Raw genomic sequence first — 21,294 nt, 5'->3', positions numbered from 1 at the left:
AATAGTCCTAGGTCAATCAGATTGTTTCACAGTAATATTCTATTACTAGGTTTGGTAATATTTTTTTAAACATAGTTTGCAATGTGGCCTAGTAAAAGAAAGTTGTTTTGTCTTACCTGGTACATCTTTACTACATGAATTTACTTTTATTGTACACATGAAATTTTTATCATTCAAACCATTTTCCTCTCTGAACTTTATAAAAGCTATTAGATTATATGGGAAAGACTAGATAGGAATAATGAGATATTAGTTTCTGTAGCAATATTGGAAACTACCTGGACATATCAGTGTGGTCAAATAAATAAACATCTTTAATCTATGACATAATGAGCCTTTATGGATTGTTTATGGCACTTTAAAGTTAAGGTATTCTGTTCCTGCAACCCATATCTTTCATTCTAATTATTTTTCTATAATTAAAATACATTGTGGGCCCTCTCTGGTGGCGCAACAGGTTAAAGTGCAGCACTATGAAGCTAAAGCCACTTTAGCATGAGTTTGATCTCCACCCTGGAGGTGACCCACATGGCGTGGCAGACTTCTCCTGACCCGCCCACAGCTCCCCTCAGCAGTGTACTTCATCCATCTGCCTGTTCTGCTCTCGGCTCTGTTTGTTTTGAATCCTCTCACCCTCTGCACCTTTGGCCTGTACACCAGTTCTGTATGCATAAATAATTTTTTAAAAAAGTACATTCTAATTAGAAGATTAACAGTATTTTACACCCGAGCACATGCACAAATACACATAGTTAACAGTTAACCTTGCAATAATGTTTTGAAACTGTTTGTTTTAATAGATACTGATAGAAAAAGCTTCACAGATGTTAACGGAAGAGGTGCAAGGAAGGAGACTGATGTAGAGAGTTTCTCAGATGCTTTTAGAAGAAGTTCACTACAAATGGAAACCCAGAGACAAACAAAGACTCATCCTGGTAAGAACAAGAATACTTCATGACTATTCATGATTTAAATATTTTCTGGGGTATCTGTATGCTTGGACCTTATATGAATACAGTACTGAAACTTGCTCAAAAAGTTCTTTACATTTTTTTGCTATCATTACTTGAATACTTGCCTTTATTATTCATGGAAAAACAAATATGCATTTTAAGTTTCAGATCTTATCCATGAAAACAATGTATAAACATTCCGTGCTGTAGGCTCTTGGGACTATGTTTAATGGAAATATTCCAGATACTGGTCTACTCACTTTCCTTTCTGGGGCTAGAAAATATAAGGTGTGTATTTTCAGAGCAGATATGCTAAGTTATAAATGTGATAAGAAAAGGAATTGAGCAAGTAGTTGTTTAATTTGTTATTTTCCTCTGTGTGATTAAAATATCAGGCAACTTTATATTCTCAAATGGAGAGATCATAAGTTGTGTTATATAGTTCATAGCCTACAAGTCAGCCCCTATCTTGGCATGACAGTGTATGGCATGTTTCTTCTGCCTAAATAATGTGATACAAGTCATCAGGGAGCTTAATAAAGAAATAAGATAGAGACAACCAGAGAGGAGAGCCCTGTCATAAAACACTGAAGTGTGACTGAATAAATGCCCAAGTCTGCCCTCAGGGGAAAACATAGATACTTCAGGTCATAGCAAGGGAGACCATAAAGTAGTGAATACTGCAGCCTAATCACTAAATAAACAAAGCATGCAACAAGAAGCCTACCAAGTTTAGGTAATCCTGGTTTTGAAATGTGCTAAATTAGTTTTTCTAAATTAGTATTTCACCTTCCCAATTCCCAAAGTAAAACAGCCACGACACATGTCAGGGAACAGCAAATTAGAACCCATACACAAGATAAAAAGAGAATCACAATGTTCTGATGAGCACCCCAGGCACAGGTTTCCAGACAACAATTATGAATATGATTAAAGGCTGAAGAAAGCTGTGCTTACACAGGAAAGGAAGATTTGTGCCCACTTATCATCAAATAGGGAATATTAAAAAATACGGAAAAATTTTTCCTCAATCATAATGAAAGATCTATAGATACAAGTACAAGTTTAAGAATACTGTAGAGGAGAGCAAGTATAGGATGATCAAAGGTAGATTTGATGGGCCAGGAAATAGGCTCCACACCTAAATGGGAATAACTAAGTAAGAAGAAAGGGGCAGAAAAATTATTTTGGAAATAGTAAATGAAAAAATCAAATCATATTTGTTGATAAATATGAATCTGTACAATCAAAACTCAATGCATTCTAAGCAGAATAAGTTACAAGAACCTACACTCAGTTCTATCACAGGGAATGTGATGAAGAGAATAAGAGAAAATTCTGAATACTCAGAGGAAAACAATACATCATAAAATAACACCAGGTAAACTGAACTCTCAACAAGGAAACTAAGGGCCAGAATACAATGAGATGGCATATTCAAAATACAGAAATAAAAGCAGACATACCAAGAATAATATGTCCAACAAAATTAAATTTCAAAATGAAAGTGATATAAATGGATTTTAAAATAAATAAAAATTAAGAGTACTCTTTGCTAACTGATTGCCTTATTGGAAATAGAAAGTAAAATTCCTTAGGCTGGAAGCAGTGGACCGCTGACATTTCCTTTGAACCTCTTCTCTCCCCCAAGCATGGATAATGATTCTATGAATCAAAAAAACATGAGGAAAGCTTATCTCTAATCTTGTCTGAATTGATTTTAAAATACAATTATTTAAATCAATATATATATATATATATATAAACCAATATATATATTTTTCTAAGTTCTGTAAAATTTGAAGAGATCATATTCCAGAGTAGGAGCACAAATGTTATGTGTGGGAGCAGATAGGAATTTGTGTAAGAAACTGATTATGTGCTAGCAGAAATCCACAGGAACCAGAAATTATAAGAGAGAAGGTTAACATAGTAAGCACAGTAATAGATATTTTTATCCATTCTTCTCTCAACTTCTTTGAAGGACATTAAGTTAAACAAAGAAGTAATCATGACAAATAGTCCATACTTATATTTATTATAGTAATAACAGTTTCATACGGAAAGCAGTAGTAGAACTATAGAAGCATAACTATTCTATTTCTCTCTGGAATTAGTTTAATTCTAAAGTAGATTCTGAAATTGATGATGTTGATACCACAGATACAGGTTTCATTTTATTTTTAATGTAGTTTTTACATCACTCATTTTTAAAATATATTCATAATATCAGCCTTCATTTTTGTATAATGTATGCTTTCCCTGTGAGATTCCCACCACAAATTCACCTGTGCACTGTATCACCGTAGTCTCTTGTGCTCTTCTTATTCCTGTCCTGGTCTTTCTCCCTCCTCCTCCCTTACAGAATGTCTTTGATCTATAGTTGCATGATGATTTTGATTTTTACTTTCTTATAGTTAATTCCCCCCCCGATTCCTTTTTTTATTTCTCTATATTCCTTCTATCAGTGAGACCATTCAATAGATTTTTCTTTCTGTCTTATTTTTTGTTGAGCATAATCCCTTCCAGTCCATCCATGGTGCTGTGGAGGGCATGAGTTTATCCTTTATGATTGCTGAGTAATATTCCACTATGTAAATATACCACATCTTTGTGACCCAGTCATCTGTTTTGGGGCACCTGTGTTCTTCCATAGCTTACTTATTGAAAATTGTGCTGCAATAAACATAGGGGTGCAGGTGTCCTTGTAATCATCTTTGTTCATTTTTATATGATGTTAGACTTCTCCTCTTAGGTTTCTAATGCCCATGAAGTTCCCACCACCAAATCAGTCATGACTTGCACCATGGTGTTCTTCCCTCCCATTTTTTGACCTCTCTATTCCTCCCTTGTACTATGCCTTGCATTTATAGTACGCCTCCTAGTTTTGTCTTTTTGTTTCTGACCTGTTATTTTCCCCTTATTTTTCCTATAAGTGAAACCATCCAATATTTTTCTTTTTCCTTCTGACTTATTTCATAGAGTATAATCCCTTCCAGCTCCATCCATTTTCAAATGGCATGAGTTTTATTAGTATTTTATTAGTATTCCACTGGAGTATATACATATATATTATATCTTCTTCATCCAGTCATCTTTTTGGGGGCACTTAGTTTGTTTCCATATCTTGGTAATAGCAAATAGTGTTGCAGTAAACATAGGAGTGAAGGTTTCCTTTTCATGTTTTTGGGTCCTTTGCGTAGATTCCCAGGGATGGAATTGCTGGGTCATATGGTAGCTTCATTTCAGTAACTTGAGGGTCCGCCCCGTGGCTTTCTGTAATGGTTGGATCAGTTTGCATTCCCACCAGCAGTGTAGGAGTGTAGTCCATTTCCCCCCACATCCTTGCCAGCATTTGTTGTTACCAGTTTTTTTGTTTTTTGTTTTTAACATGGGCCATTCTTATTGGTGTGAGGCTGTATCATTGTGGTTTTGATTTCCACTTCCCTGATTATCAGTGATGATGAGCATTTTTCATATATTCATTGGCCATATGCATTTCCTTCTTCGGTAAATGTCTTCTTAGCTCTTCTGCCCATTTTAAAAACTGTATTGTTTGCTTTGTTTTTGTTATGTCTTGTGAACTCTTTCTAGATCTTTGAAACCAGTCTTTTATTAATTTTATGGGTATGCAAGTAGTTTATCTAATTTTGTGGCATGTCTTTGTTTTGTTTATTATTTTTTGTACAGAAGCTTTTTAGTTTGATGCAGTCCCAGCTGTTTATCTTTTCTCTCATTTTCTTTGCTTTGGGGATGAATCCTCAAAGATGTTTCTAAGGTGGAGTCATGGAGTGTTTTGCCTACCATTTTTTCTATATATTTAATGGTTTCAGGTCTATGTTCCAAGTCTTTTATCCAGTCTGAGTTGGTTTTGGGGCATGGTGTAAGTAGTGGCCTAGTTTCATTCTTTTGCATGTAGAGCTCCAGTTTTCCCAGAATCATTTATTGAACAGACTATCATTTGGATACAAGTTAACACATACACACACACACACACACACACACACACAAACCTTTGAATGGATGGTAGGTAGATAAATTGTATGTCATGATATCTGTTTTATAAAAAGAACTCAATGAACTATTAAAAGAGCTCAATTAGTAAAAGATTATCTGAAAGATTTAAGGCAACAGGGGACATTGTGAAGAAAAAAATTATGATCCTCATATAATTGTTAAGTATTGCCGTGCAGAACTTTTAATTCTTGGCCCTTAACATATTCTTACCTAATCTGTTTTTACTGGCCTCACTGCTTATCTGAGGATCGTTTGATTTCCTGATTTAAATGACTCTGTCCTTCCTATTCCTATCTGTTTAAGAAAGACTAGAGGACCTACAATATACCTAATAATGTGTACTGGCTTTGTATTTCTGTAAGTCATAACACTATCAGAAAATGTTATTTACCCATTCTTTAATCCATGCTCTTTGGGGGAACCATATGTTTCTGGTACTAAGAATTGTAATTTGTAGACTGACCTTTGGGAAAAAAATGTTATGTCCCACGTCACCAGGTACGTGCACACAAAAATGAGTGTGCTTTAATATAAACTTGGAAATTTTACATTTGTAAACTAATTTTTCTGGGATATATTTGAAATACTGAGAGAGAACATTAAGTAGTATATCACTAGCTAAGAAATTATGAGACATATATAAAATTTGTCATTATCTGAACTAAACCTAATTTGGTCCTATAACTAAACATCTCTATACCTCAATGTAACATGGCTCCTCTACATTCTTTCCAAGCTACCATTTGAAGGTTTTGTGAGTCTGCTATACAGATAATTTCATTTTAATATTTTCCCATGATAAGAGTCCTACACAAACACACACACACACATTCATATGTTAACAGTTTCCATACAAAGTATTTTTGAAATCTCTCTATATCTCTAGGGAGTAATGTAGAAAACTTGACAGATGTAATGCAAGGAACAGATGTAAAGGAACAATTCAGGACACAACCAATGACAATACCAGGTGAGAACAAGGATATTACAAGTATAATATTTCACATTTTTTACCTGCTAGGAGTATGATTATGTATTGGTGATTAATAACAACACCATATGTCTGTGGTTTATTATTTGGTGGCAAAGGCTTTTAAAGAGTTCCTCTTTCATTAGTTGTTTGTTTACATTAAGTGTAATTGTAAAACTTGCTAGATATTTTAAGTTCTAGCACATATTCATCTAAAACATCATACATTCAAACCAGTTCTAAAGTATACAAATAGCCAGTTATAGAAAACTTACATACTTGTAGCCTAGCTAGAATTTTCTTTCAAATCTGCAAATGCAGAAATGCTATCTGTAGATGTGTAAGGAATGAAGTATTATGGCTATTTCATTGTCTTTCTCCAAGATGAAAATAATAAAGAAAACTTATAATATGTCACCTGTTTTCAAAATAGTTCTCTAGGTGTACTTTGTGTTTTGTAGATTATACAACAGAACATGATTGTTTTGAATGTTAAACATGCCTCTCCTTGAGCTTTGTGTGATATTGGCAAAAGAACATAGCTTAAAAGGAGGAAATGGGAAGAGAGATTTAAAAAGAGTAGAATCCTGTTAGAACCAGTAATAAAAAGTGCAGCTTTGGGCATGCCCAAGGATAGGCACTTAGAGAGCAACATGGGAGGCTTCCCTCATCTGGAGAAAGAGAATTTAGTAATGGCACCTAGTAATTAACTAAAATGAACTATGTACTACTTGCCACCTAACTGACTAAGTAGCTAAATAATGAATGGAGGAACAAAGAAAAAACATAAAAATATTTACCAAGTGAATGAAAAAATAAGCCCATCAACACTAAATCACAAAGCAAGCAAACACTCCTATTAATTAGCCCCAGAAGGGGTAACAGAAATCAGAACAGTGTTGCTACAATACAATACAATTAGAAGGCAGTACTGGTACATTTGTGCTGTCATGGGGATAGTGCAAACTTTAAATATTCATGGGTTCAGGAATTTTTCAAATGGAAGATTTCTATTCTATGATATCAGGATCATGTGAAGATTCCAACTTTGGTTACATGCTGCATTAGAACCAATGTTTGCTCACAACACTTTACTCAACAAGTAACTGAGAATTATCAATCCAAATCATTCCTTTTATGTGCAATTCTTTTAAATAAATTCTATTCTATTACTTCTATCATTGAATTTTGAGATATGTATTTAAAATCCCTTTCTGGTGGAGCAAGGGATTAAGTCTCAGCGCTATGAAGCTACTGCCAGTCGCTGCAGCATGAATTTGATTTGGCCAAGGAGTTAACCCACATGGTACAGCAGACCTCTCCTGCCTTGCACGCTGCTCCCCTCAGCAGTGTATGTACTAGATCTGTCTGTTCTGGTCCCCATTCTGTGTCTGGTGAATCCTCTTACCCTCTACACGTCTGGCCTATACTCCAGGTCTTGTATGTATAAATTAAGTAAATCTTTTTAAAAAATCCATAAAGATTCAAATATAAAGGGATGTAATTCTAATGCTTTTGTTATTGCAAAAGACAAGTTACCACCTCTGATACAATTAGGGCTATATCCTAATAGGCTCTGAGAGTGCATTTTATCTCAGCCTTAAAATTGCTAATTATTATTTTATACCACTAATGCCTCCTTGGTTTATGATTATATAACATAAAGAGGATATTAGTTTTCATGGGCCAATCTAATTATTTCTGCCACACAGAAATAATTGATTAGGATGACCATGGTTTTAAATTGACCTAGGAAAAAAAATGTGTTCTGTCCTCACCTGGTATATCTGTACAGCATGAATGTGTTTCTAAGTACATATGAAATATCTAATATTCAGATCAAATTCTCAGTATGATTTACCTTGGCAAAAGCCTTCAGACTTTTAGTTGAGATTTATGAAGAACTGTTTTTGTTCTGATTTTGGTATTATCTGAATATATCACCTTGGTCAATTTGCTAAACCTGTCCAATCCTCAAAATATTGTGCCTTTTCTGATTGCTAATTAGGCTTTCAAATTGTTAGTATGTTTCTGCAATCCATGTCTTGCATTATAATTCTTCTGTAATTAAAACATTCTAAAATGAGGAGCAACAATACCCCCAGCCCACACACATATTCTATGAAAACAAATATGTTAATATTATTTACCTTACAAAAGTGTTTGAAACTGTTTATTTTTATAGAGTTTCACGTAGAAAGCTTTCTAGATACGACTGGAAGTGGGCTAATAAAGGAGACGGATACAGAGAGCATTGCAGGTGCCCTTAGAAGAGATTCAATAAAAGCGGTAACCCGGATACAACCAAAGATTCATCCTGGTAAGAAAAAGATTATTTCATATCAATTTGTGCTTTATATATTCTTTGGAATTTGCCCATATTTGGTTACTGGATGACCAGGGTGCCAGGAGGCCACCTGCACACATGACAAAATTCTTCAAAAATTGTCTGCTATGATTACTTGAACTCTCACAGTTCCAGTAATCCACTTGATTACTAGCAGTGAAAAAGTAAGCACATGCTATAACTTTCAAAACTCATCATGAAAGTAATATTATAGAGAACAGGATATATGCTTAATGGTGCAAGCCAGTGACTGGTATACTTACTTTCTTTTTCATGTTAGCAAAGATCTGGTTGTATGTTTGCAATTACAGAAATGCTAGTTTATGAATGATAAGAGGAGAAATTAAGCAGGTAGGTTTTTCCATAGGCTATTATTTTTCTCTACATGATTAAGTAACAGGTAAATATGTGGTTTCAGATTAAGGAGAGATCAGTTTTGGTGTAAAAATCATGTTTATGCTACAGCCTTTTATTTTGGCATAAGAGTGTTTGACACATTTCCTCTTCATCTCTGGTGTGACAGCAAGGGAAACAGTGATTATTGGGGATTAAGTTGAGAGAGAGACAGAGAGCCCTGTTGTAAAATATGTATCATACAATTGTGACTGAGTACATGTGCAAGTCTGTGCCCTCAAACAGAAGCATTAGAAGATTTGTTTTGTAGAGAAGGAGAATTCATAACATAAGGAAGAATGCCATGTAATCACTCAATAAATAATCAGGCAAACTTCAAAAACTATCCTATGAAGGAAAATCAGTATTTGGGTATGCAAAAGGGCACACCTTCAAACCCCTATCCCCAAGTCCCCCAAATTAATAATATCACATGTAAAGAGATAGATAAAAGTAAGTGTTCTGGTCAGCATCCTAGACATAAAAGTCTATAAAAATAGCTAATAAATAACTTTAAAGAGATGAAGTCACCTGTGCTTAAACTGGAAAGGAAGATAAATGACAACATCTCTTATCACATACAGAATATCAAAATAATACAGAGAGTTTCTCTCTCTCCTCAGGAAATAGCTACTGTTGAAGAACAAGAAATGTAAAGATAACACAGAGGCGAATAATAGGGGCGCGGGAGTGTCAAGAATACAATTTAAAGGTCATAAAAGAATCTTCACACCTAAACTAATATGAGTCATATAAGTCAAGCAGAGAGATAAAGGGAAATAACTGAAAAAAACTGAAAGATGTTTGTTAATAAATATGAACCTTCACAAACCAAACTTAATGAAATAAAATAAGGCATCCACACCCAGATCCATCATTGTGACTGTGATGAGGAGCGAGCCAAAGAATCTTTAATGCCTTAAAGGGAACATAACTCATACTGTAAATTAAGAGTGTTCAATAAACTGAATTCTTGACTCAGGATGGAAACTGTGGAGGTCAGAATTCACTGAGCCCCATAGTGAAAAACTGAAAGCTTTTCCAGTAAGATTTGGTACAAGACAAGGATGTCCACTCTCACCATTGCTATTCAAATAGTATTTTTTGGAAGTCCTAGCTGGAACAATTAGACAAGAGAAATATGTAAGAGGAATCCAAACTGGGAAAGCTATCATCACTTGCAGAAGATTATATACACAGAGATCTTTCAAGGTACCATGAAAAGACTAATTGAAACAATCAGTTTAGCAAACTGGCAGGATATAAAATCAGCACACACAAATCAGTTGACTATTTCTACACAAACAATGAGATAGAAGAGGAAGAAATTAAGAAAATGATCCCATTTATAATTTTACCAAAAAAATACCTAGGAGTAAACCTAAATAAAGTAGGTAGAAAATCTATATAAAGAAAGCTGTAAGACGTTGTTGAAAGAAATAGAAGACACATAGAATAGCCTGTAGTGGTGGAATATAGGTGTGGGGTGCTCTATGGTGATAAAACCTGATGGGATTATCCCAAAGTTATCTCAGTTTAAAAATAAGTCGATTTGGCCCTCCCTGGTGGCACAGCGGGTTAAAGCACAGCACTGAGAATCTAAAGCCACTTCTGTATGAGTTCGATTCCCGCCTGCCCCAGACGTGACCACATGGTGTGGCAGACCTCTCCTGACCCGCCCTCTGCTCCCCTCAGCAGTGTACTTCGTCAATCAGCCTGTTCTGTTCCCCACTCTGTCTCTGGTGAAGCCTCTCACCGCCCCTGAGCCTCTGGCCTGTACCCCAGTTGTATATGCACAAATAAATAAAAATAAATCTTAAAAAAAAATAAGTCGATTTACTGAAAACATTAAAGCAAATAAACAAAAATCAATGGACTGGGTACTTTGGTAGTGGAAGAGCTATGGTGACCACACCTGAAGGAGACATCCTGTATTGTCAATATATTAATGAGAATGTAACCAATGTAACAATGGTAAAAACAAAACAATGGTATTTAATTAACAATTTTTTTAAAAGAAAGAAATCACTGAGACACCAGATTCATAACACTGGCAGAAAGAGCTAGCATACCATGAATAATAAAACTAGCAACACTTTTTAAAAAATGATAGTAAGATAAATGGATTCTTAAATATATGAAAATCATTATGAGAACTATTAGCTTTCTGTATGTACAGACTGCAGACAGTTCTTGAATCCCTCCCCTAAAAGAACATGGGTAAAGTCATTCTATAGATCTGGTCAGTAAAATGAAAGCATATTATGGCTCCTTACTTGTCTTATTTGATTTAAATAGCAAAGCAACACCTATACCAATGATTTGTTTGTCCTATAAAATTTGAAAAGTCATATTCCTCAGAGGCAACACAAATTTGATGTGATGTGAAGTCACATATGGATAAGGAAATGATAATATTTTGCTGTAATCTACCAAAACAAAAACAAACAAATAGAAATCATAAGTCAAAAGGTTAATGTTACAAGCACTGCAAATAATACTTGCTCTTCTTTTCTCAGCTTCTCTAAAGGACATCAGGTTGAACAAAAATAATTATAACAAATAATTTCATATTTATAGGTATAAAACACAACACAAAAATGTCACAGTGCAAAGAAGTAGTAGATAATAATTCTGTATCTCACTGGAGTTAAATTAGTGTAGTCTGAAGTGGTTTCTAAAGTTGATTATGCTGATTTCACATATACAAATTCATGTTGTAAAAAGACATTGAATTGTTCAAGTTGTATGAGATGCAATAATGAGATGCAATATATATATATTTGAAAATGAGAGAGTGAACTAAGAGTAATTCTCAGAAAGGTATAAAGCAACTGAAGGGTATTGTGAGGTAGGAAAATTATGACCTTCAAACAATTGTTAAGATTCTACAAATGTAATTTTTAATGTTCTTAACCCAAATATATATAAAATGGCATTTGACTATTGCTTCTCTGAGAATGCTTTGCTTTCTCTAATCAAATGACTATTTTCTCCTCTTACTTAGATCTGCTGAAGAAAGAGTAGAGGGGCTAAAATCTATACCTGCTAATGTGCACTGGTTTTGTGTCACTCATGTTACTATCACAGAATTTTGTTTATGAATTCCTTTACACCATGCTCTCTGGCGAGTTATGTTTCTGTGATCAAGAAAACTATAGCTGCAAATTAACAAAGTGTTTTGTAAATCTTTATATCTGTAGAGAATCGTATGGAACACTTAACAGATATAACTGAAGGAACAGATGCAAAGGAACAACCCAGGATGGAAACACTGAATTTGTCAGGTATGAAGAACTATATTGAAAATCAAATTTTCATGCTTATTTAACTTTTAAGAAGTTTAATTGTGGATGTTTAATAACAACAGTTCTATATTTACTGTTTTGGGGCAAAAGAATTCATGATGTCATGCTCTAATTAGTAGCTTGCTTGCACTGAGTATCAATGTAAATAGCTAGGTATTTTCTAGATGACTGAGTTCAAGTACTCAGTCATCTAGAAAATGATTCATAAAAATCAATTCTATAATAAACAGAATATGAATGGTATGTAAACCAATTATATACTACCACTTTCTGTTCCTAGATATTATAGAAATTGTTTTTTTTTTCAAATTTGAAAATGCAGAAATGCTAGGAAATAGATATGTTAAAAATACAACTATTTTTTGTTTATCCTTTCTGTCCTTCATGATGAAAATGTCAGGCACTTTTAATAGCTCACTGTCAGTTCAGTTCTTTAGTTATGCTTTGTATGCTTTTAGAGAAGTAAAACAGAATATGGATGAGTTGGAATTTAGATGTACATATTTTTGATCTTTGTTCAAAGAATATCACAGCTTAATAGAGCAAAGAATATTATAGCTTAACAAAGAAAGGGGAAGAGATACCTAAACATATCCTGATATCAAAGGTCTACTCTGTACATGCCATAGGATATGCACTCGCAGGTGTCACACAGCTTCATTCAGCTGGGGAAACATAATTTGAAGTACTCTAGGATAGCTGTAAAACTAATGTTGTACTAAGCTAAGGAAAACCATTCTCAAAAATAATAATATGACAGAATGTTTAAAAAATAGACAATGTTAACAGGATATAAAACTAACATAAGACAAAAGGTAAATTGCACAGCTGAAATATAACTAAATGAAATGAAAAATTCACTGAAGCAATCCAAGAAAGGGATTTATTGGCCTGAAAAAAGACAGTATACTTCAGGTAATGAGACTGCTAGGAGAATACCGACAAAAACAGGGCAGTAAAAAAAGAAAATTTTGAAATCACCCAGTTATTCACTCAGTTATTGAAATCCCCTCTAACATCAAGCAAAAAAGGAAGTTCGGTGAGAAGTTCAAAATAAAATCTACTACCAGACACATAATAATTAGTCATAACGTTGAGGCAACAAAGACAAAGAGAAAAATCTTGAAAACAGCCAGAGTAAAACCACGGACCATGTTAAAGGTCCCTGCCAAGATGAACATGTATATGACATAGCATCAGACATTGTAGAGGCCTGAAGGACTATGGGTTATTCATACTCAATGTTTTTTCATACTCAGTTATAACTAATGTTATTCACTCTCAATTCTGTCATATTTAAGGTCTGGAGAGAAAGTTCTAGCAACCAAGAATCTTTTATCACTCCATTTGTCATACAAAAATGGTGAAATCCAAACAAACAAATTGATTTTTAGCAATTAGATCCAAACAAATAAAAATGGAGGGAATTCACAGTTAGCAACCTTGTTCATAATGAAATACTAATAAGATAATAAGAGCTATTCTGGCTAAAGGAGAGTGATATCACAGAGGAATTTAACTGACAAAAGAATAAAAAATGAAATAAAAGGTAAAAAAGCGAAGCAGCTAAAGGTCCCAGTTAACATTAATTCTATTATTACAAAAGTCCCTACAGGTGCATATTTTTCATGTTTTTTATTTAAAGGTTAGGTGTATAAGTCAATACATATAAAAATATATTTTTGGGCCTCCAATGCACAGTCCTTGTAATATAAGCTGCACAAAGGAAAGGGTGGGAACAAAGATGAACCGGAGGATGAACTATAATATGCAATGGTAATGTGACTCCTCAGAAATCAAGGAGAATATCCAAAACTGAACAAAAAGTTAATCAAATTAAGGTAGTTGGTTTCAGCAATCCATGTTGTTCAATATAATTCTTCTATTATTAAAACATATTCTATGTCATACACAAATAAATACGTGCTAAAATAATATTTATCTTACTAAAATGTTTTTTAAATGTTTCTAGACTCTGATATAGAAAGTGTCATAGAAGCTACTGGAAGAGATTTAATAAATGAGAAAACTACAATACAATCAAAGATTCATCCTGGTAAGAACAAGATTATTTCATGCCTAGTTAATATTTCCATCTTCTCTGGGGTTTACCTATCTTTGGATCTTAATGACTGCAGTTTTCATAGACTTGGTTTTTAAAATGATTCATGTATTGCCTCCTAAAGTTACTTGTACTTTTAAAGTCATTATCAATAAAATGCATATTATACCTATACAAATATATATATATATATTGTGTGTATATAGATATACATACTATAAACTTAAGAGTTTGTCCATGAAAAAATGCAGACACACCTGGTGCTCCAGAGACCTGGGAATATGCTTAACGGAAGTATTCCAATACTGATCTACTCACTTGTTTTAAGGATTAGAAAAGTTATGGTGTATATTTGCAGAAGCAGAAGTGTTAGCTTTTGACTGGTAAGACACTTCATTCGTTATTTCCCTTTATATGGTTAAAAATATAAGGCAAAATTATATATCACAGAAATTATCACTTTTCATACATAGTTCATAGTTTATATTACTGACCCTGGGATTTGACACACTTTTTCTGCATCACTATGTGACAGCAAGTAAAAGAAAGAACGGAACTGAGAAATAAGGTAAAGAGACAACCAGAGACTAGAAGCCTTTTCATTAAAACTGTTATCCAGTCACAGTCATGAATGAGTGTGTGTCCAAGCATATGCCATCAGCAAACAAAATTAGGAGCTTCACGTTGTCAAGAAAAAGATTCAGAAAAAAGAAATAATGTAGCTTAATTACTAAATTAATAGTCAGAAAACCAATAGCAACAAGCCTACAAAGGGCACCTCAGTACCAGGCGTGCTAATTTTTAAAGATTTATTTATTTATGAATACAGAACAGGAGTAAAGACCAGAGGTTCAGAGGGTGGTAAGAGGAGTCACCAGAGACAGAGTGGGGAGGAGAACAGGCAGACAGACAAAGTACACTGCTGAGGGGAGCAGCAGGTGGGTCAGGAAAGGTCTGCATGCCATGTGGGTCCCCTCCTTGGCCAGGGATCCAACTCAAGCTGAAGCAGCTGTGGCTAGCTTCATAGTGCTATGCTTAAACTCTATGTGCCACCAGGGAGGGCCCCAGGTGTGCTAATTTGTTTTATTGATAGGCAATTTATATATACCATCTCAACTCTAAAAGAATATACCTGTCACATGCAAAATGAAAACAAACAACAACAAAACAGTAAATTCAGAGCCACACAAAGAAAAAAGCAGAAAACAAAGTGTTTTTATAAGCAACCCACCTGAAGGATTCCAGGAAATATGTGTTTGTGTGTGTGTTTAAAGACTTGAAGAAAGCTGTACTTCAGAAAAGGAAGTTTAGCAGAAACATTTCATCAGACTGGAAATCTCAAAAAAATTTTTTTCTTCATCACAGTGAAAAAATCTGCAGTTAAATACAAGAAATATAACACTAGCATAGAGGGGAACAAGTGGATGGCTATCATGAGTAGATTGTAGGGTCTTAAAGGAGTCTCCAACACTTTAAGTAAAGGAACAATTTAAGTAGAGAGAAAAAGGAGGTAGAAAGAACTCTGTAGAAACAGTGACTGAAAATTGAACTACATTTGTTGATAAATATGATTCTATATAATCCGAAATTGATGCAATCTGAGCAAGTACCGAGATATCTACCTCCACACCCATCAATATAAATATGATGTAAACAGAAAATTTTGAACACCTGAATGGGAAGACAGCACACCCGGTGACACAGCACCCAGGTCAGCTGAGCCACTGACTCAGTATTGGAAACTATGGACTCCAGAGTAGTTGACACGGAAGACTCAAAAAGTTCATAGGAAAAAACCCCAAAAACCTGGCATACCCAAAATAAATATCCAGCTAAACTGAAAATAAAGGTGAGATAAATGGGTTTCCATATAAATAAACTCCATTGATATAAAACTTAAGAACACTGATTACTAGTAGGTTCACCTTATTGGAAATAGAAAGGGAATTCCTCAGGCTGAAAGCTATTGACTGCAAATGGTCCTTTGAATTCCCCCAACAAAAGCATGGATAAAGAAATTCTATGAACCCAAAAGATGGCAGTAAAGCACACTTTGATCCTTTTTCGTCTGAATTGACTTAAAATGTAACTGTTTAAAAAAGATAACAGTCATTTGTTGGTCCTATGAAATCGGAAGAGTCATACCCACCAGAGCAGCAGCACACCGACTAGCTGTGTGGAAGCAGTCATGTGGTGAGTACGAATATAGCGCCTTTCTGCAGAACCGACGAGATGGCAGAAATGGGTCAGAAGCAGCAGTGAACCTGCCACAAGCTTACCGTGGTGGCGTGGACCTCTACTAGCTGGCGGCCGCGTCCTGAGCCGCTGACACAGCCGCGCACTTCGGCACTGCTGGTGGCCGAGCCCACGCTTGCGGCGGAAGCCGGTCTCTGCTCTGCGCTTGCGCAAGGCCAAGAAGGCGGCCCTATCCCATAGGTAGTGAAGACACACCTGTGGGACACGATCATTCAGCTGGGATGGTGGGCACCACTGGGGACGCCTACAATGGCAAGGCATTCAGTCAGGCGGAACTGATGAGCCACTAACTGGGCAAGTTCTCCATCACCTGCAGGCTTGCTAAACACAGCCAGCCAGGCACTGGGGCCACACACCCCCTCCCTATTCATTCTCTTTAAAGAGTGCGCATGGAATAAAGCACAGATTTCTCTAGTCCTTAAATAAAGAAAAGAAAAAAAATGATAGTGTGTTAAATGGACTCCGCAGGGACAAATGTGAGAACCAGAAATTATGTCAGATGGTTAAAATAATAAGCAATGTAAATATGGACTTGCTGTTCATTCCTCTCTCTTCTTTAAAGGACATCAAATTTTACAAAGAAATAGTGACGGATAACTTCATATTTAAAGCAATAATAGGCATAATAAGTGCCTCAGGGAAGAGAAATAGAGTTGTTGGAGAGTAATAGTTCTACATCTCACTTTAATTTAGTGAAAGTCTGAAGTGAATTGTCATATTCACTATGTTGATATCACACATCTTGATATAAATTCTAAAGAAAAATGTTAAATAAAAAAATCATGTGCCATGCTGTATTTTTATAAAAGTACTCAATGAAATACACTAATATGAGATTCTTGGAGAAGTTTAAAGCAATGGGAGGATAATGCATTGGAAAACTTTGATCATCACACGATTGTAAGATAAGTAGGCATGTCTTTTGATTACTGGTCCATAACCCAATCTTTAAATATCATATGATTGCCTCCCTGGCTGTAGAAGGATCCTTTGATTTCTTCATGCAGATGATTCTATTTTTACATCATTTGAAGAAAGACCAGAGGGGCTAAAATATACCTGCTCATGTGTTGCTATAACTCATGTTATCACCACAAATTGTTAATTTTGAATTTGTTTACATCATGCTTTTTTGAAAGAGGGCTATGTTTCTGTGAGCAAGAAAACTACGGCTTGAAGACTGACCTGTGGGTGGAAAAAAATTATGCTCTGCTTCTCTAGGACCAATTCCATAGGAAGAGAGTACTTCAATGTAAATCTGGAAATTTTATTTGCATCAGAATTACTTTGGAATAAATTCAAATTAGTTGAGATATAGCATTGGATACAATAGCACTGGTTAAGAAATTATGTGACATGTAGTTCTATCTAAAATCTGCTTTCCCTAGATATTAGTTTCTGGCCCCAAAACTAAACAACTCCATACCTCAGTATAACATGGCTTATGTAAATCCATATGTTAGTTGAAGGTTTTGTGATTTTCAGTATAGACATTTCATTATAAATGTTGGCCCATCATGAAGGAAAACTATACAAAAACATATAAGGGCACACCCATACTCACATGGTAACAGTTTCCATACAATGAGTTTTTGAAATACCTTTATATCAATAGGGGATAATGAAGAACATTTTCTAAGTGAAGTTGGAAGAATAGATGCAAAGTGGCAGCTCACTGCACAACCACCGACCTTCCCAGGTAAGAATAAGAATATTATAAGTGTGATACTTCGTGTTTGTTATCTCATTAGAATCATTTATATTGAAGTTCACTGCTTGTATGCAGGAAGTTATGGCCTCTCAGGTATAATATGAAAGGCTTTGTTTATGCTGAGCCATCTTATTGCCTAAGTACTAAATAGTGAATAGATAAATAAATAAACATTATACACAAATAAATGGATGCATAAGATGATTAACACTAAATTTCAAAGACAAACGCACACACACATCAGCACTAAATTTCAAAGGAAAAAGCACACTGATCATCAAGCCCCAGTAGTTTATTATAAATTCAAATACTGGTTAATATGATATAATATTAAAACATATACTTATTAGCAAAATGGAAAGGAGTTACAACACACAAGGGTTAGCAAATTTTGCTCAAATGCAGGAAATAACAGGCAGTAGAAAATTGCTTGTGAGACCTTGATGTTGGTGTAAGTAGACAATATTTACAAAGTAAGTATTATCAATATATTCAAATAACTAAAAGAGACAAACCTCAAAGAAAATATGATACAATAAAAATGTTGCTAAATAGATTGTATCAACATAGACATAAAAAATAACATAGCAAAATGCAAATTATAAAGTTGAAAGGTAGCTAAATGAAATGAAAAATTCACTGAAGGTTTTATGAATATCTTGATTGATCAGAAGAAATACTCAGACAAATAAGGTTAGGAGAACATAAAAATGCAGAGTAATGTACAGATATTTGATGAAACATTTTTAAAAATTCATGGAAATTTGTTTATTTCTACTATCAACCACCAAGAAATCTAAATTAAGGGAATCAAAAAATAAAATCCACAACCAGACTCAGGATACTAAAATTGTTGAGTACAAAAGGAAAAAGAGAATAACTTAAAGAGAAAAAAAACCATTGATGTAAACATGTACCCTGCTAAGATGAATACTTGACTTTTACTATGACAGCCAAAAGTCAGTGGGTTGGCATGCTTCATATCCATGGAAAAATATATGTGAACCAAAATCTTGAATCAGTCAAACTGTCCCACAAATCTGATGATGAAACAAAGAGATTCCCAAACAAATAAAAAATGAGAGATTTCATTGTTAGCAGACCCACTTTGTAAGAAACAAAAATGATAGTTCATCTGGCTAAAAGTAACTGATTTCACAGAGCATTTAAACAATAAAATAATAGTGAAAAGTAAGCATAACAAATCAACCAAAAATCATAGCCAGTATTAATTCCAAAATTGCAAAAGCCCTATATACTTTACAGTTTTCTTATTGACTTAAAAGTCAGTTTTATAAAGTAGTCATTATAAAATTGTATTTTGGAACCTTATTAATGATGACTGATAACATATTACACAAGATCTGTGCAGAGGAGAGGGTGTGGGCACGTATGAAGAAAATAACACAAGATGGAGAATTAAGTCCATAGGAATCATGAAAAGACACAAAGGCCATGAATAAGAAGGCTGATATAACAAATACTATTAATATTACTTAATTAAGTATTAGTTAATTAAGTAATATTAATATTACTATTAATATTTACTTGCTCTGGAGCAGAGCAGATAGAACTATCTAGTATGACATTTCTATATCTCACTGGAATTTAATCAGTATAAATCACTGTGGTGACTGCCCACTTCCTATAAATATTCTAATGATATTCATTGACTAGACATTAATAAGGGGTAAGTTGTAGATATGTTTGTTTTCATAGTTGAGACATGTAATTGTCTACTGTAATGCAGCATTGTAATTCTGAAGAAGACTGCTGATGATAAGCATAGGAGAATATTGTATAAGATGAAAAGTACACTTTATTAGACAATAAGTTATACTCCCTTCAACTTTTTATGATTCCATTGTTTGACCCAATCTGCCCATAACCACTATTCTTAATGTCCTCATTCTTATCTAAGGATCCTTTGCTTTTCAAAGCAAGCATAACAGTCCTTTGAATGGATTTGTTGAAGAAAGACAGGAGGACTAAGTATGCCTGCTAGTGCTCTCAGTGATGTGTTCCTGTAGTGTACATCCCATCACAAATGCTGGTAATAAATTACAGAGCACTTGTTCTAACCATTGATTGTTTTTAGTTTAGGTAATGATGCCCTACCTGGTGTTTGCCTCTGCCTTTGTGTTGCACTGGTGACATATCCAACATTCCTGGACTGGGATTTCTCCAAAGCAAGAATTCTTATCCATCATAGCTATATCATGGATATTTTGAGTGTCAGTTTATGTTCTACTAGGACCAATATTTGACCCCCCCCCAAAAAAAAACATTACATCTGGTCACATCAGATGACCAGGAGATATGAGTCTGTTCATTTCTTTTGTGATATGCTGTGCTACTTTCCAGTGAATTTTGTTCTATTTTCTGTCATCTCTGTCAAACTGTCACAGAGAACAGTCTCTAAAATCTTCTGAGAATTGAAACTCATATAAAGACTCAGATAGAAAGGAATATAAGACCCGTGCTCACACTATTGAAAATGAAATATAAACTTTGAAACAGCTAAGAGTTCTATTGCAAACTAGCCTAGAGAGAAAAATTGTTTCAGCCCTAAAATACTTATTCTTTTCTATCACTAGTGACTCCTTGGTTTATGGATACATATCCTATTAGAGATATTTTACAATTTTCCTGGATATCATAGGATTTTTGTCTCAGAGTAATATGCTGTGATTAAGAAAACCATAGCTTGAAATATGGTCATAACAAAATTTATGTTTCTATTTCACATGTTACATCTATATCTTATGTGCTTTTGATGGACACATAATTTTTTTTTTATTATGATCAAATCCCCACTATGAGATAAGTTTCTAAAAGCCTCAGATTTTATGGGAAAGAAATTATGAGTAATCAGATGTGTTTTTGTTTGGCACTATCAGATATGCACTTTGGTCAAATCACTAAACTGTTTAAAACCTCAATATAATGACCTTCTGATTCTAAAAGTCATTTTCAAATTAAGATAGTACATTTCTGCAAACCATGTCTTTCATTATAATTCTCCTATAATTAGCACACATTCTAATAAAAGGAGGAACAATATCACACACATGTACTGATACACATATGCTAATATTTACCTTAAAGGTGTGTTTTGAAACTGTCTTTTAATAGAGACTGATGCAGAAAGCTTCACAGATGGTACTGAAAGAGGTGCAATAAAGAATATGGATAAAGAAAGGTTCAGAGATGGTATTAGAAGAGGCACAATAAAGGAGACTGATACAGAAAGTTTCAGGGATGGTGCTGGAAGAGG

This window comes from Condylura cristata, unplaced genomic scaffold, assembly GCF_000260355.1.
Source record: "Condylura cristata isolate star-nosed mole 26May11 unplaced genomic scaffold, ConCri1.0 scaffold00030, whole genome shotgun sequence".
NCBI classification, from domain to species: domain Eukaryota; kingdom Metazoa; phylum Chordata; class Mammalia; order Eulipotyphla; family Talpidae; genus Condylura; species Condylura cristata.
The sequence above is the reverse complement of the archived record's forward strand: the minus strand, read 5'-3'. Positions refer to the sequence as shown.